Genomic DNA, 17,831 nt, shown 5'->3' on the forward strand with positions numbered 1-17,831 from the left:
TTTTTTTTTTTCTTTTGGCGGCTAGTCAGTATGGGGATTGGAACCCTTGACCTTTGTGTTACAACAGTGTGTTCTGAGTAACTGGCCAGCCCTTTATGACTTATTGTGAATTTCTTTTTTGTTTTATGTACCTATCTTCTTATGTTGCTTTAGTTTCAACTTCCTTTCTTTTAATTTTTTTTTATTTATCATTATATGTAATCTATTTTCATGGCCCTTTAGCAATTTCAACTTATTTTCTGATGTGTCTAAAATGTCTCTTTTTGCTCTTAATTACCCTTATTTAGTATTTACTCCTATATGTGATACCTGTTCTTTTTAAACTTTCTATCCTTTATCCCTTCTAATCTCCTCTAGGCACTCATGTCACATTGTATGACAGCTGCTTTTTGATTGTGGAACTTCCTCAGAATCTCAGTGTTGTCCATCAATGTTTTCTGCATTTGGTTCCTTACTTACCTTTATTTTTATCTTCCATTATGTGTAAAAGCCCTCTTCTGTAGTAGCAAAAATAGCCTATTTCCAACCCCTGGGGTATAACATTTTCTGTAATTCTGCATTTTGTTTGTTTATCATCTCCTTACCTAGGATGGTGTATTAGTCTGTTTTCTGTTGCTTATAACAGGATATTTGAAACTGGATAACTTATAAAGAAATAAAATTTATTTCTTACAGTTCTGGAGATTGGGAAGTCCACAGTCCAGGGGATGTGTCTGCTGAGGGCCTTCTTGGTGGGGACTCTCTGTAGAGTCCTGCAGTAATCAGGATATTAATGTGGTGAGGGCTGAGCAAGAGCATGCTCTAATGTGCTACTTCCTATCCATACAAAGCCCCAGTCTACTCCCTGATAACCCATTAAACCATGAAACCATTAATACATCAATAAATTAATCCGTTCATGAAGGCATAGTCCTCACAATCCAGTCACCTCTTAAAGGCCCCACCTTTCAAATACCATATTGGGGATTAAGCTCCAACATGAGTTGCGGGGGGACATTCAAACCATAGCAGGTGACTTCCATTCTTCAAACAGTAGTGTTTCTTTAAGGCCTTTCTTTGTCGAATCCTGCATCTTCCTGTGATGCCTTTCCTGTATATACCTCTTGAGAGACATATATTATTTAACTGACTGGTACTTACTGCCTGTTGTCATATGCCCTTTCTTCCCAATTGGACTAGGTACTAGAACTGACTATAGATCTTATGTTTGTTTGTATTTTCAGCTTTTGTTGCACTAAATATGAGAAAAATTTCAATTAATTTAATAGAAAGTAGTTCTGAAACTGGCAAGATTACAAAATGTGGAGCATCACAGCAACTCTGCTTTGACCATACATCTTGGTTTATGTCTTGTCTTGGTGTAAATATTAATAGCATTTTCTTTCATGTTCAGAAATGCTCCAGTTTGTATATTGTCACCTTACCCTCATGCTTAAATGGGTGGTTTTCTGGTTGGACATGGTAAATCAAGAGATTCTTGTAATCAATAAATATCCAAAGCAGAAATTCTGATTTAGTAGGTCAAGGGTGGCCTGAGAATGTGCATTTTTAAATAGCATGCTTTAAAGATTCAAGTAGTCATGACCCTCTAATCTTTCTTCAAGAAATAATACTCTGAGGCTTATGGTTTTAGTTGGGATAGGGAGAGTAGTGGGGTAGGGGCAGGGGAGGATAATGAAATACCATTTATTCTCTGTGAGAGGATGGAGAACAGTTAAGATCATGTTTCTTACTTAGTTTTAATGGCTAGCCATTTATTTACCTAAGCACCCCCTATACTTTGCCTGTGTCTTAATGCAAGAAACTGTTGGTAATAGTGTGTGGGGGAGGAGTCTGCTAGAACATTAAGGCCTTGTGTGTAGTTAATGATTTAATGAGAGCATGAAATTTTATGCAGACAGTTGAAAGTAGAAGTAAATCAGAACTTAATAAGATGCAACTTTGGAGGGCTGGTCGGTTGCTCAGTTGATTAGAGTGTAGTGCTGATAATACCAAGGTCCAGGATTCAATCCCTGTACTGGCCAGCCATCAAAAAAATAAAAATAAAAAATAAAATTTGCAATTTTGGAGGAAGGTTGGAATGAACTCAAAGTACCAGATATCCCTAAATTTCACTCATATATGTTTTAATCTCAAAGAAGTAAAATAAATTTTCAGCATTAGTCTCTTCAGGTAATCAACAGAGGATGATTCATTTGAAAATATGAATTAGATGATATGTAAAGCAACTTTTTTCAATTTATATGTTTGTTAAATACTTTCTTCTACAGAATTACAGATAAAACGTTTTAAACTTGTAAGTGGTCAGTATTTCCCATGTTATCTTTTATTCTAGAACCTGGTTAAAAGATCGAAAACTACCTTAACCATGTTTTAAGGTAAATGTGACTCAAATCCCCAAGTGTAATACCAATACTATCAAGTGACAATTATCTAATCTCATCAATGAACAAGAGTAGTAAAATTGTAAAAACAAGTAGAATTCATTTATTATAAGAGAATAATAACTCTCCACAAAGGAAGTTTGTGACAGGACTGCCAAGAATGGCAGTTCCCAGTACACTGACCGACCATAACAATAGGATAAATAAGAAAAATTTTTGAGCATTTCAAGAAATACCACAACACAAACAAAAGCATTTGGGGCCATTGGCCTCCCTGCTCTTCTGGCTGCTGTGCCCAGGCTGCCCCGTACCCGCACGCTTCCGGTTTCCTGGCAGCTCCTGCAGCATGGTGTTGTAGGCACTGGCTGCCTACCTTGCCCACCAGCAGAAGCTGTTGTGGCTTTACAAGCAGGCGCTGCACTACCTTGGGTCATGGTGTATCCACAGGGACAAATACCACTACTTTGCATGTTTGGTGAGAGTCCGGTTTGAAGAACAGAAGAATGAAAAGGATATGGAGAAGGCCACCCAGCTGCTGAGGGAGGCAGAAGGAGAATTCTAGCTTGGTCAGCTTCCGCACCTATATATTTTGCCTGAGTCTCCTGGGGTACCTCCTATGAGAGATATGAGTTCTGGAGGGTTCCAGAGTGGTGTCTGGATGACTGGGATCCCTCTGAGAAGGCGATGTATCCTGATGACTTTGTCGAGAAAGAGCAGTGGAAGAAACTGCAGAGAGAGGTTGAGCAGCTGCATATGGAAACCCCACCCAGTGGTTCTAAGATTGAAGCTTTTCCCCTTGCCTTGAAAGGAAAGATGATTTGCCACCACTATGGTGGCATATTGTGATGGGAGCAGTCCACATAGAGATACCTTACTGTTCATGTTTGCAAGTGAGATAAGTTACAGAACATACTTGCCCTAATAAAAATGACTAAACATGGGGGGAGGGCAGAAAATAACATTTGGTATATTTTATTCATTTATCAGTTGTGAACATTTGGACTGTTTTCACTTTTTGGCTACTGCGAATAGTGCCGCTACGAACATCTGGGATACATTCCCAGGAGTAGAATTGCTGTGTCTTATGTTAATTTCTCTGTATAATTTTGTGCAAAACCATTACACTGCTTTTCACAAAGCTGTGCCATTTTACTTTCCCACCAACAGTGTATGAACCCGAATATGCAGTCATATTTGATGTCTGTGGGTGATGGTTCCAGTGCCTCCCGTGGATACCGAAATCGGCAGATGCTCATGTCCCTGATATAAAATGGTGTAGTGTTTGCATATAAGTTTTGCATATTTTTCTATAGACTTTAAGTTATCTCTAGATTACTTATAATATCTAATAAAATGTAAATGCTATATAAATAGTTGTTATAATGTATTGTTTAGGGAATAATGACAAGGAAAAAAGTCTGTGTGTTCAGTACAGACATAGTCTTTTCTTTTTCTGAGTATTTTTGACGCATGGATGTGGAATCCACAGATAATGGAGGGCTGACTGTATATTGTTTTAAAGTTTTATTGACTAGGTGTTCAGATCGAGACTGAGTATATTATTAAACAAACACCCCTTAAAAAAAAGAAGTAGCTTTCCAAACATTACGTATTAAGTGAAACTGGGATAAATGAATAGTGATTAAAAAATTTTGTTAACCACAACTTTTACAGTACAAGCTCCAAATGGATGAAAATCTTACATGTTGTAAGAATTCAAGCTATTGGACAACTTTGGAAAATAGGCATATATATTATTTGTTGGATCTAGACCATTTGCATCATACAACTCCAGGGGGTACCATTTACACCGTACTTTGTGTTCAGCACAGCACAGCCCAGAGTACAGTGTGAATGGCGTCCGCTGGAGTTGCACAGTTTGGCAATGATTAGATCCTGAAGAATAACTTTAATTTTGAATCCATAGCAAATCATAAAGGAAATGATTAAAATTTCAGTATGTACAGTAACAACTCTTGTGCTTTGAAAAGAACAAAACTTTAAACATACCTGAAAAACATTTGCATCAACATCACAAAGAGTATGTATTATGCATAGAAAGTTTACTTGTATCAGTAATAAAAATATCAAGATTCACTGTGATTGGATGAAGGAAATGAATTCACACAGCTCTTAAAGAGACAAAAATTAGAAACACCTTTGGAGGGATTGCACACCTTAGACTGCTTCAAAAACTTATTGAAAGCTACGAACCAACTCTTCAGAAAAATACTTAAGAATTTTTGGTTTTGAGGGTCACATGGAGTTCCTTTCAAGTTCTAGAGTTTTATAAATGTGAATTATTACATGTAATGTAAATTAGTGTGAAAAAAATGAAGCAAGTTAAAATGTCACTTAGAAAAGATAGGTGCGAGAGAAATACCAGCAGTGTCCAGAAAGTTGAAAGTTTACATTTTGAAAGTAGAATTTTAAAAACTTCTTAAATGGCTAGGGAAAAGAAATATATAATTATGTTTTTCCTTGAGTACCAGAAGTCCTCTCTCTCCAACTCCCTGCCCTGAATATGTAGAGTTGGGGAACGAGAATTGAAACATAACAAAAGACACAGTTTAGAGGAGAGGAAGGGGTGGGTTGATAGAGCACCAGGTAAATAGGTTTGCCCAAGCACAAGGGACTAGTAGGCAGAAGAGTGTAGGAAAAAACAGATTAGAAGCCTGAAGTGGCCTGATGAGGACTCTCAAAACTGAAGGTAAGGATTCTGACACGTAAGGGCCATAGGAAATCTTTGTGGGGTATTGGAAGGAGGAGTTGAAGTTTAGAAGGTAAGAGATTACCCTGTAACTAATTTGAGTTGTGATGGTTAAATATACTTGGGTAATTAACAAATGGGGGGGGGGGGGGGATGTGAACTGGATGCAATTTACCTCTGAAATCTGTTAATATACTTTTTAAAAATATTATTTTTTTAATCCTCTAATAAGACAGTACTATCCTCACTATTAAATATTTGGTGACTAAAAAAAGTGGTGTGTTTGTCCATGTCTTTGTGTTTTAATAATTGAAGTTTACAAAGAAGTTGTATTTTCCAGCTTATTGCATGTGGAGTTTCAAAGGCTTGAATACCAACCACAAGCAGCAGACAGTATGGTTTCGCAGAAGTCATTGGTGTTAGCTGGAAATACATACGGCCTTCCACACCTAGCATTTGCTGGCAAATAAAATTCTAGGGATTGGGTTGATGTTATGGTTGGTCTCCTAATCACCTCTTGGAATGGATTTGTCTTAATGGATTACTTTTTTAATGAAAATGCATATCATTTGTTGGCTGCATGATAAATGCACTAGTATGTTAGTAACAATATCTTCTGATCTATTTTTGAGAATGATCTGTATTATTTATTAGCATGTTTATTTTATATTGCTCTCTGCTGTTGGTAAGCCATCCTAAGAGGTTGTATGAAAATGGAAGGGCGATAGGAAATATAGAATGTTTATACTGGCAGATACCTATCAATTCACAAAATTTCATCTTTTTTTAAGAAACATTTAGGAATGCTTACAAAGGAGGAAACTACTCCAAATTTATAGATTTAGTTGCTGTGATTTAAAATAGTGCTTTATGATAAAAATACAATGCAAGCCAAATATGTAATTTTCCATTTTCTAGTAGCCACATTAAAAATGGAAAATAAGTGAAATTAATTTCAATATTTTTAATTTAAATATCCAAAATTACTAATTTCAGCATGTAAATAATAAAAAAGTTATTAATGAGATATTTTATTTTTTGTATAATATCTTTGAAATCTTGTGTGTATTTACACCATAACATTTCAGTTCAGACTAACCAGTTTTTAAGGGCTTAAAATAACCACATGCAGCTAGTGGCTACTGTATGGGACAGCAGAGATTTACAATGTTTGCCCTGTGTTCTTCCACCCATCATGGATTGTCTTTTGTTCACCTCTTTTTATTGTGCATTGATTTTAAGAATTGGGGCACACTCCAGTTCGTAAAAGGAAGATTAAGGACGCTTCTTGGCTAGAGGTAGTTTAGATGTGAAAAGTATTAAAGAAAGCTCAACGGTCAGTACAGATAAATGCAGGTTGCTTTCCAAAGGATTTTGTTTTGAAACACTTATCTCTCTGCCCATGAGTCTTTATTATTGTTATCTTATGTGGTATATACATACTTTTTGTTTCTAGAGAATCTCTCTGTTTCTTTTGAGAATGGAGATTGCATTCTAAACATCACTTTTGTGACAGAAAGAGTGTATGGCTTAATTAGGATTCCTAGGTGGAGGAGTTTATTTAGTAGGGAGTTTATATTGGACTTAAATATATTTTCATTGGTGTTCTAAGATGAAATGCTTTTGTTATGAATTAAAATTTTTATATTAACACTTTTAAGGAAATGTGAACTAATAATGTGTTTTAACTGTTTTATCTTGCTGTGGATAATCTCATTAGCAACACTTATGTTTCAAGACGACCTCTAATGAGCAAAAGTAGTTTTCTCACTTTGGACATTTCTAGAAGTACTTTGTAAATAACTTTAAATCAAATCGTTCGTCTTTCTAAGAAATTACTTCCAGAATGGATGATACTGTCTCAAGATGTAAAGTTGACAATCTAATTACAGTTGGACTTTATTTGATGTAAACTTTAAATAACACACGGTTAGTTTCCAGTTTTTTTGTGTTGTGATTTTATTCACTACCCTAATGGCATAAGTCAGTTTGCTATTTTCAACACTAACTCTGAATAGTATAAAATTTGTTTGCACGTAATACACGATAGCACCAGACTATATTTTCCAAGACTTTTTGTCTTGCAAATTTTTATTGCCATTTGCTTTTTTCTTATATGATGAAATATGATATGCGTCACTTAATTGCAGTTATGCATGCCCACTTGAATACAATTTCATTACTTGTTGAATGTGCTAGGTACTGTTCTAGGTAATTTATGTGAGTTATTTTATTTGTCACTTCTCTCTGGAAGATATTATCTTTCTAGAAATGAGACAAATTAAGTCCTTGAGAAATTATATAATTAGTCTAAAGAAATGCTAATAAATGATGGAAGCAAGATTCAAACTCAGGTCTGTCTGATTACGAAGATCATGCTCTTCATCACACTGCCTGATATGTTCTGATGGCATCAAGTGTAAATTTGCATGCATGGGAATGTGTATGTGAGATTGGGGTGGAGAGTTAAGGAAAATCTAACACTGTGAAATTAGTTTAGCATAATACTTTGCTTTTCCCTTTACTTTCTTTTGTTTTATACAGAGATTGAAATTTATTGACTTAAAACAGCTTTCAGGAACTTATAATAATGAGCAAAAGTAGTTTTCTCACTTTGGACATTTCTAGAAGTACTTTGTAAATAACTTTAAATCAAATCGTTCGTCTTTCTAAGAAATTACTTCCAGAATGGATGATACTGTCTCAAGATGTAAAGTTGACAATCTAATTACAGTTGGACTTTATTTGATGTAAACTTTAAATAACACACGGTTAGTTTCCAGTTTTTTTGTGTTGTGATTTTATTCACTACCCTAATGGCATAAGTCAGTTTGCTATTTTCAACACTAACTCTGAATAGTATAAAATTTGTTTGCACGTAATACACGATAGCACCAGACTATATTTTCCAAGACTTTTTGTCTTGCAAATTTTTATTGCCATTTGCTTTTTTCTTATATGATGAAATATGATATGCGTCACTTAATTGCAGTTATGCATGCCCACTTGAATACAATTTCATTACTTGTTGAATGTGTTAGGTACTGTTCTAGGTAATTTATGTGAGTTATTTTATTTGTCACTTCTCTCTGGAAGATATTATCTTTCTAGAAATGAGACAAATTAAGTCCTTGAGAAATTATATAATTAGTCTAAAGAAATGCTAATAAATGATGGAAGCAAGATTCAAACTCAGGTCTGTCTGATTACGAAGATCATGCTCTTCATCACACTGCCTGATATGTTCTGATGGCATCAAGTGTAAATTTGCATGCATGGGAATGTGTATGTGAGATTGGGGTGGAGAGTTAAGGAAAATCTAACACTGTGAAATTAGTTTAGCATAATACTTTGCTTTTCCCTTTACTTTCTTTTGTTTTATACAGAGATTGAAATTTATTGACTTAAAACAGCTTTCAGGAACTTATAATTTTTAGTTATAATTGAAACTAATGGTAGTGTGAAGTAGTTTTAGTTGTGAAACTTGGTAATATAATGTTAGTATTTCAATCTCTTATTTTTACACAAAGAATTACATAATTAGCTGTAGCTTAAGAAAGAACAGTTGTGTTAAGTAACTTTTTACTTGCTGCTTAATATGTTTAATATCAGGTATACTTGTCAATTTATGTTGTGTGTTATATGCACATACTTAGGGCTTCTTTCTTTTTAAAGAGACCATGGCATTATAGTTTGCTATACTGTGAAGAAAAAAAATCTCTATATTATATAGTAAGTGACAACCAAGGCCTTTGTTGCTTCTTTGTTTTTGCCCAACTTTTGAAGGCTGGTAGTGTTTGTATGTTAAATCTTAGACAGACTACAAAGAAAACATATGGAAAGGATTTAAAGTAAAACCCAAGACTATATTTGCATAAAGTTGTGTACTGGCAGCCTATAAGACAAACTCAGCACTGTTTTTTACAATGGACTTTGAACACCTATATCAGAACTCATTTGGCTGCAATAGCAGAAAACAAACCAAACTGGCTTAAGCAAACATGAATTTGTTTGTTCACATAACTGAAAAGTTCAGGGTAGATTTGGCCTTCTTCATGCCATTAGCATTTGACTTACCTTTCCATCCGGTCCTTTGCTTTATCCCTGAGGTTGTGGTAGCATTAACTCCACTAGAACATATAGGTGATAAGAAGGGGTGCAAATGCGAAATGGGTTACCTCAAGTTAAGAGAATGAAGCTGAATGACAAAAGCAGTATTTATCTCTTTTAGAGTGGCAGGCATTCTTTATTTCACCGTAGTCCTCACCTCTCCCTATTACGTTGGTTCATTTAACTAATTTACATTACTTGCTTGGCACCTTAGAGGCATTCAAGTTTGATTCCCCTGGTTTATATCTTCTGTTGCACTCTTTTTGTCACCTCCCTCCCCCGAGTGATGGAGACGTAAGGGATTACTCAAAGCCCATTTCTTCTGAGCAGTGAGAAACCCCGAAGGGGTTAATTTCCAGGAACCCTCAAGAGAGAGGCATTCCTCCTCGGGAAATTAACCCTGAACTGGGGTTCTGTCTCAGTATTTATTCTCCAGGCCAGAAATTTACAGAGAAGGAACATAGGTGGAGTTATGGCTAAGTATAGTTTAACAGTAGAGGCTGGTAACATCAGTGAAATAACAAAGTGACATTCCATAATGCAGTTTGCAAAAGGTTAAGTCGACCCACCAACAAAAGCTTGTTCTTAGCAGATACTGTCTTTTCCTACAGCAGTTTCCTCAGTATTTTTTACATAACAATAAAGCAACTTTAGGTGAACCTGTTCCAAGGGCATCTGTCCTAGCAACAAAAGCTTGTTCTTAGCAAATACTGTCTTTTCCTACAGCAGTTTCCTCAGTATTTTTTACATAACAATAAAGCAACTTTAGGTGAACCTGTTCCAAGGGCATCTGTCCTAGAGTCAGCAATTTTGCTGTTACAATTCTTTATCTACAACAGAGAATTTAGCCTGGGGAAATTTTCCTGTCTTTTGCAAGCTTAACATTTCTTTGTGTAATTTTAAAAGGTTAGGTTATACCTGAAACTATAGTGCTTTGGAAACTAGGCCCTGTGAAATACATTTGCTTTATAAATGTTAGTATACTCCACATCTTCCTGTTACCGGAACTATTTAAGGTGAGGTTTGGTCTCCAGCTTTACCACCTCTGGAGGAGCACTGCATCAACATATTCTTTCTGTCACCAGTCACTAGGAGGCCAGTACAGCAGAAGGTGCTACTGCAGGGTTTTGTCTACACCAGTGCTGTGCAAAATAACTTTCTACAATAGTAGAAGTGTTTGATATGTGCCACATGTGGGAATTGAGCACTTCAGATATGGCTAGTGAGAATGAGAGGCTGAATTTATAATTTAATTATTTTATTTTAATAGCCACATGTGGCTAGTGGCTAACATATCAGATGATGTCTTGAGCCTTTATCAAGGCTTCTACAGGAATAGAAAAATCAATTTATCCTTGTTTCCCAAGCATTCATTGAAACTAAAACCAAACAAATACAGGGTTTTATGTTCTGAAATGTCTGTTTAATCTGGCTTTTTAAAGTAGGAGTTGACAGATGTTAAGATTTCATCAATTTAAACTTTGGCCTTGGTGTTAAAATTACCAGTGTGAAGTCAGGGGGTCTCTGCAGTATAGACATATGGGATTGGTGTATTAAATCTGTTTTCGTGTTGCTATAACAATACCTGAGACGGAGTTATTTATAAAGGAAAGAGGTTTATTTGGCTCACAAATCTGGGACAACTGCATGTGGGGTGGGCCTCAGGCTGCCTCTGCTCATGGCAGAAAATGGAAGCCAGTGGTTGCAAGGAGGTCACGTGGTGAGAAGCAAGAGAAGAGAGGGAGCGGAGGTACCAGTGTCCTTTAAACAACCAGCTCTTGTGGAAACTAATAGAAATAGAGTGATAAGTCACTCACTTCCCTTCACACCTCTTCACCCCACACTAATCTATTCATGATGGACCTGCTGCCATGATCCAAACACCTCTCAATATTGCCACATTGGGGTTCAGATTTCAACAGGAGCTTTGTGGGGACAAACATATCCAAACTATATTAATTAGTATGCCAATCAGGAAGTTATTTTGCATGGTTTTTTTGTTTGTTTGTTTTTTCTACGTGAGGTTTGGCAGGAAGCTTTACAAATAATTCTCCTAATATTTATTTAGCAATTACTGTGTGGTAGGCATTATTCTAAGTGTCAAGGCAGCCTTATGAATGTTATCCTCACTTTGAGATGAGAAAACTGAGGGACAGAGATGAGGTACTTGCTTAGGAACACATGATTGGTAAAAGGTGGAACCAATTTTTAAAATCAGACAGTGTTCATGGCTCCAGAGTTTATACTCTTAACTGCTACACTGTACTGGACTCATAAGTTGTTCTTAAAGTGGTCACAGACATTTCATTTGTATGCATAGAAGCTAGCTATTGGGGGGAAAATGCATTATTCATTCCAGCTGAGATCCAGCTAGATATATACTGCAGCCCTGATTGTGCGAGGGAGAGACTTCCTGTTTCAAATCACTGAGGGCAGCGGTGGAAGAAGCTCCAGGTTCCCGCAGATCAAGGGAATGGTCCTGGCTGTGGTGGTGGTCTCTTTTGGTGAGGAAGATGGAGGAATTCCTAGTGGCTTTTGGTTAGGAAAAGGGAATGTCTTTGGGCATACTTAAGTCAGGTTTGCTTCCTACAAGCAAACAGTTACCGAGAGGTGACGGCTTAATTTCTTGAGAGCTATGTTTGAAATAATTTCATAGATTATGACCATGTTTCTCCCTTGTAGTCTGACCGTCATTAAGTCTCTCAGTACTTTTTCCTTATCACACTAGGCTATATATAATTTGTTTTATTTTTCAATAGGAATGTAAAATTAGTTGAATGAAATGACATTGGATCTTTATGTATTAAATATTATAGCAGCGCTAAAGATATTTATTCTAAAACAGCATAAACAGATACTTTTTTGTATAAAATAATTAAAAGGTAAAGGAAGTAATTATTTCTTTTAGCCAACTTTTCCATATGTCACCTGCCTAGCTCCTTCAGAGTGGACTATTCAGTCCCTGATATTTCTCCTTAGTAATTGTTAATGTAATGCCAGTCTGATGTTTTTTTCTTGGCATGTAATATTTTTGAGGTTACAAAAAAACTAACTTTTTCACTGCCTACAAAACCAACTTCGGATTATTAAATTGTCTTATTGCTTTAGTTTATTTTAGTGTATACAACTGCTTGAAGTCAGTGAACAAGTAAGATTTTTTTCCTTTCAGTATTTATTGTTCTTACTTCTACTAAAGTGTTAATTGTGAAAATTTCTTCCAATTCCTGTACTCTGTAAGCTAAGACTGATTTCTTTAGGAAATGTAAAAAGTACTGTTTTAAGGATTTGTTGATATATAGAATTGCAAAGTGTTATTAGTAAAGCACATTGGCATTTAGCTACTTTATAAATGCTTTTTTATCACAGATATATGATTTTCTTGATGAGCTAAATGCTTTTTTATCATAGATATATGATTTTCTTGATGAGCTAAGTTTTCCAGTTTCTTTAATACATTTTTTACTCTTCATTGATTGTCTTTAAATGTATTTCTATTTTGATATTGTAAATACTATTAATATTTTCTGTTCTATTCTTGCCAGACATGTAGTTACAAGTGTAATCTGATTCCAGTCACATTCACGTTTTACCCATTCTGGATTACAATAATGTTTTATGCCAGCTAGAAACAGAATAAGATGAAAGTCAAACCATAATATTACTTATTCTACAATATTGGCATAACAATTGAAAAATATATATTTGTAGTAAGCTGTGTACTTTTATATTATTAATTGTGTTTCTGTATATAGTTCTCATTACAATAATGTTTTATGCCAGCTAGAAACAGAATAAGATGAAAGTCAAACCATAATATTACTTCTTCTACAATATTGGCATAACAATTGAAAAATATATATTTGTAGTAAGCTGTGTACTTTTATATTATTAATTGTGTTTCTGTATATAGTTCTCATTTTCATTCAGAGAAATTAGTAGAAAGATAACTTCATGTGTGTCAGAGCTGCTTACAAGGTTAATAACTTGTTAGTGTAAATAGTACTATTTCTTGTTTGTCCTATCCTGTGTTGAGTTATTTTTTGAGGTGGTCACTTTTAGCTGCTTTTTTTTTTTTTAAACAATAGTAGTTGTTGGTATTCTTAGCTATAGAAGAAGTCAGAGGGATATTTGCATATTTCTAGGTTTTGCCTATCCACCTTAATAGGTTTGTGTGCTTTCCAGGAACAGAGATGATCTGTAGAAACTATGCATGCCTTTAATACTTCTGTCTGATTGAAAATTCTCATTTCTATGATGTAAGAATTCTAATAGGATTGGTGCTGTGTTAGTTAGATTTTGGTAATTGTTTTGTGGCTGCAGAAAATGGATTCAGAAGTTACATATGAATAAGGTTTTATAGTCAGATATAAAGGAAAACAGTAGCTAGTAGAATTTTCTAAGTATCATTTTATACTTTCATTTTTTTTACATTTGTATAAACAATGTTTTCTAGTGGGGCTTCAGTATAACTAAAACAGCCTGTGACTGTGATAAAACCAATTTGGGAAAAAAGTATCTTTTGCTAAAAATCGTATGATGTTATGGAGTATTAGATATATTTACCTCCTGCTGGTTGTTTTTGTTATATCCTCTTCTTTTTCTCATTTACGCTTACCTGGATGTACTTGTTGGCAACATTTAAATCTGCCGCAGACTTTTTTGTGTACTTTGAGTTCCTCTTTGCAAAAATGAACCTACTGATTTCTTTAGTAGTAAGTGCCTTGAATCAAAACTTTCTTTTTTTTTTTTGTCTTTTTTCGTGTCCGGCAATGGATCGCAACCCTCAGTGTTGCACCTGTACCGGACCGGGACCGGCAACGGGATCGCAACCCTCGGTGTTGCCCCCGCACCTCGCTCAGCCAGTGAGCGGGAACCGGTCTGTATGTGGGATCCGAACCCTTGGCGGGAGCGCCGCCGCGCTCCCAAGCGGCGCACTGTAGCAGTGCGCCACCGGGCCGGCCCCTTGAATCAAAACTTTCTACTGAAGACTTGCCAGCTTCAACTCCAAATTGTACAATAGGCATGGCCTTTATGGACTTACCTGGTATAAGCTCTTCACTTAGTAAAAATTAAGGAGAGATTTAGTGATTTGGGTACAAGGTCATTGACTCATTTTTCATCAGAGCCAGAATAAAAGTCTTGATCTCTAGGCTCCAGTCCTGTCTTAATCTATTCTGTGCTGCTATAACAGAGTACCTGAGACTGGGTAAATTATAATGAACAGGATTTATTGGCTCATGGTTTTGGAGGCTGGGAAGTCCAATTACAAGATGCTGGCATCTGACGAGGGCCTTCTTGTTGCATCATTCCATGGCAGAGGTCAGAAGAGTGTGAGATGGAGATAGAAGGCAAGAGAGAGGAGGGAGGGAAGGAGAAGTTTAGATAGGTAGGAAGTGTGCACAAGAGCAAAATGGGGCCGACCTCACCCTTTTATAATGAACCCATTCCTGCAGTAATGGCATTAATCTAATCATGAGGTCAGGGCTCGTGGCCCAGTCGCTTCTTAGAGGTCCCACCTATTAATACTGTCACAGTAGCATCAACATGAGGTTTTAGGAGACAAACATTCAATCCATAGCAAGTCCAGTGTTCTTTCTAGACCACCTCAATCAAAAATAAGCAAAATTTTCTTTTAGAAAGTTAACCCAGTGGGTGCAAAGGAACCATGGTATGGAAGTGTCATTTTTGTTAGTCAGTAGGTAATGTCCTTCCATTCTTCAGCGTTTATCTTGATGCCAGCCTTGTGTGAGCTATAACAATTTAATCACTGAGATCCTCTGGCAAGTAGTGTTATACAAATTGGATCATACCATTATTTATTGTTTTTATTTTGGCTTTTAAAGTAAATGAACCATGTGGCCTGTTTTAACTGCTTTTAGGAAGAGCAAATGATAAGACTTGACTGCAGCATTTTTTCCAGGTCTTTAATTTTCATTATGAACAGTGATTTTTATTTATTTGTTTTTAAATTTCCTGAGTGAAGTTTGTTAGGCAAAATAGACTACATAGAATACATCCTGTTTTCCTGTCACTTTAGTGTTCTCAGAATTAAACTATCATTTTATGTGGAAGGGCAGCTCTACTTTGCTCTACTGCAATGTAGAGGACTCACTTACTAGTTGGGAAGGGGGAAAAGTAATTATTGTCTTTTGAGAGAAAGCAATATGATGGGTCACTAATTTCAAGTTTTTGTCCCTTGCAAAGATGACATTTTTGAATAATATACATGTTCTTTTCTTGCAGCAACACTTATAAGATTAGCAACACTGATTAGATTACTTTTAACAAATCTATTACATGTAGTAGTGTGTACTGTTAATTTTCAAATATAACTCCAGCAAATATTTGACTTTTTATTATTCAGTTGACAGAGAGTCAAGATATTAATCAGTTACAGTTGTCAATTGAATCAGTGTTGTCTTATTATTTACATCATTTCCTAGATAGTTTGCTGTATATTTTAGGTACTTTAATGGCTTTGTAAATAAGAAACAAACATGCTCAAGGTGTGTGTAGGGGTGAGTGGGTGGGTGTATACACACACACTCAATGTGCGTGAGCTCTCATGGATTCAAGTTTGTGTGGATAATTGATTTTAAGTCCTTTATCTGCCAACATGTAGTTGTCAGATAAGCATACAAGAGGTATAATGTGTATTGGCCACAAAGTAATCTCTTGTTATGCCTGAAGCCAGTTTGGAACGTCTGACTAGTAAAGTGAGTGCAGTGTATTCTGTGTGTACTAATAGCTTGAGATACATATACATCCCATGCCTTTTTGATGTTTTATTTATATATTTGTAATTAAAATCTAGTTTTCAATTAATATATTAAAATATTTGATGGCATCACGTATTAGATTAAAATTTTGTTACCTAACACATTTATAGTCATGAATTTAAAGATACTGACAAATATTAATATTTCTCATATTGAATATTTATGGAGTCCCTGCTATGTGTTAGACATTACTTGGTGTCGAGAATGTAACAGTGATCAAGTTGGGCTTTGTTTATGCCCATATAGTTCTTCCTAAAAAGGAGTCAGAAATATATATATGTTAATCTTTTAAATTGCAAATATGTTAAGTGCAACAAAGAAAAAATACCAGGTGTTATGATAGGGTATCATAGGAGTTGTGTTATTTATCTGTTGCTGTTTAACAAATTATGCCACAATTTAGTAGCTTAAAATTGCAAACATTATTATCTCATACTTTCTGTGAGTCAAGAATTTGGGAGAGGATTAGTTGGGTGTTTCTGGTTCAGGGTTTTCCATGATGTTGCAGTCAAGGTATCAGCAGGCTATAATTATCTGAAGACTTGGTGAGGTAGGAAGATCAGTTTTGAGATGGCTCACTCACATACTGCTGGCAGGAAGTCTTACTTCCTTGCTGGATGTTGGTAGGAGACTTTAGTTTCTTGCCATATCTGCCTCCACATAGGCTGCTTAAATGTCCTCATAACATGACAGCTAACTTCCTCCAGAATAAATGATATGAGGGAGGGAAGAAAGGAGGGATTGCATCTCCATGTGGGCCAGTCTTCCTTAAACCTGAGAGCTGGGTTTCAGGGTAAGCATTCAGAAAGAGAGGGAGAGGAAGCAAGTGAGCACATATGTATGTGTGTACCAGAGCATGCATGTGTGTGCACCATATGGAAGCCGCATTGCCTTTTTTGACCTAGCCTTGGAGGTCATACAGTATCACTTCTGCTGCATTCTATTCATCAAGGTAGTCACAAAGTCCTGTGCAAATTCAAAGGGAGAAGTAAACCATGCTTCTTAATGCGGAATGACAAGGTTCTGGAAGAGGATTTGGATCATAATTGATGTGGTTATTTTTGGGGTGGGCGTGGGGGGTCTGCAGAAGGGATAGCAAGAGGGGATTCTGGGAGATCAGTTAACACGCTTGTAATAGTCAAGGAAGGGAAGAAGGTGATTGTGGTGGAAGTGGGAACAGGAAGAAGTAGATAAATGCAAGAGATATGCCAGAAGATGGACCGCATCTATTGATTGAAAAGATGTGGATGGTGAAGGAGATGGAGATGTTGGGGATGATTCCCAGGTTTCTGACATGAGTAATTAGTGGCTGTGGTACCATACTCTGGGATAGGAAGGCCTGAAGGATGTGAGAAGTTTTTGTTTTTGTTTTCAATGATTGTGGTTGTGGGGGCTGAGTGGGGGAATATTCTAAGTTCATTGCTGAAGAAAGTGAGTTTAAATTGCTTGAGACATTCCATGGAAATGGAATGTTGCTAGTGTAGCTCAGACAAGCAGTCTGGGTCAGAAATTATTATTTGAGAATTTTATGTGTATAGATGGCAACAGGTACAAATAAAATTCACTTAGGTGAATGTAGACTGAAAAGGTGAAAAGATGAGGAAAAAAGCTTTGAGGAATGTGAAATTTTAAGTAGGGTATGCTACACCAGTAAATAATACTGAGAAAGACTGGCCTGAGAGGTTGGAAGAAAACAAGAAGGTTTTGTCATGGAAACCTAAGGTAGATAGTTTCATGTGTGTATATCAAAGTCAAGTATGTTGTGGACTGAATAATGTGTATTGTATTTGGCTTCCTGGAGGTGACTGCAGCAAAGTTGTTTTTCCTTTTTTTTTTTTTTTTTTTTTT

General features: G+C 36.0%; 1 protein-coding gene across 1 annotated transcript in view; it reads left to right on the forward strand.

Moving 5' to 3' along the window:
* The window catches only part of UBE2E3 (ubiquitin-conjugating enzyme E2E 3), an 86,930-nt gene that overhangs the window by 16,287 nt on the left and 52,812 nt on the right, over window positions 1–17,831 (forward strand). The window lies entirely within an intron of this gene.

Source organism: Galeopterus variegatus, unplaced genomic scaffold, assembly GCF_000696425.1.
Source record: "Galeopterus variegatus unplaced genomic scaffold, G_variegatus-3.0.2 Scaffold2200, whole genome shotgun sequence".
NCBI classification, from domain to species: domain Eukaryota; kingdom Metazoa; phylum Chordata; class Mammalia; order Dermoptera; family Cynocephalidae; genus Galeopterus; species Galeopterus variegatus.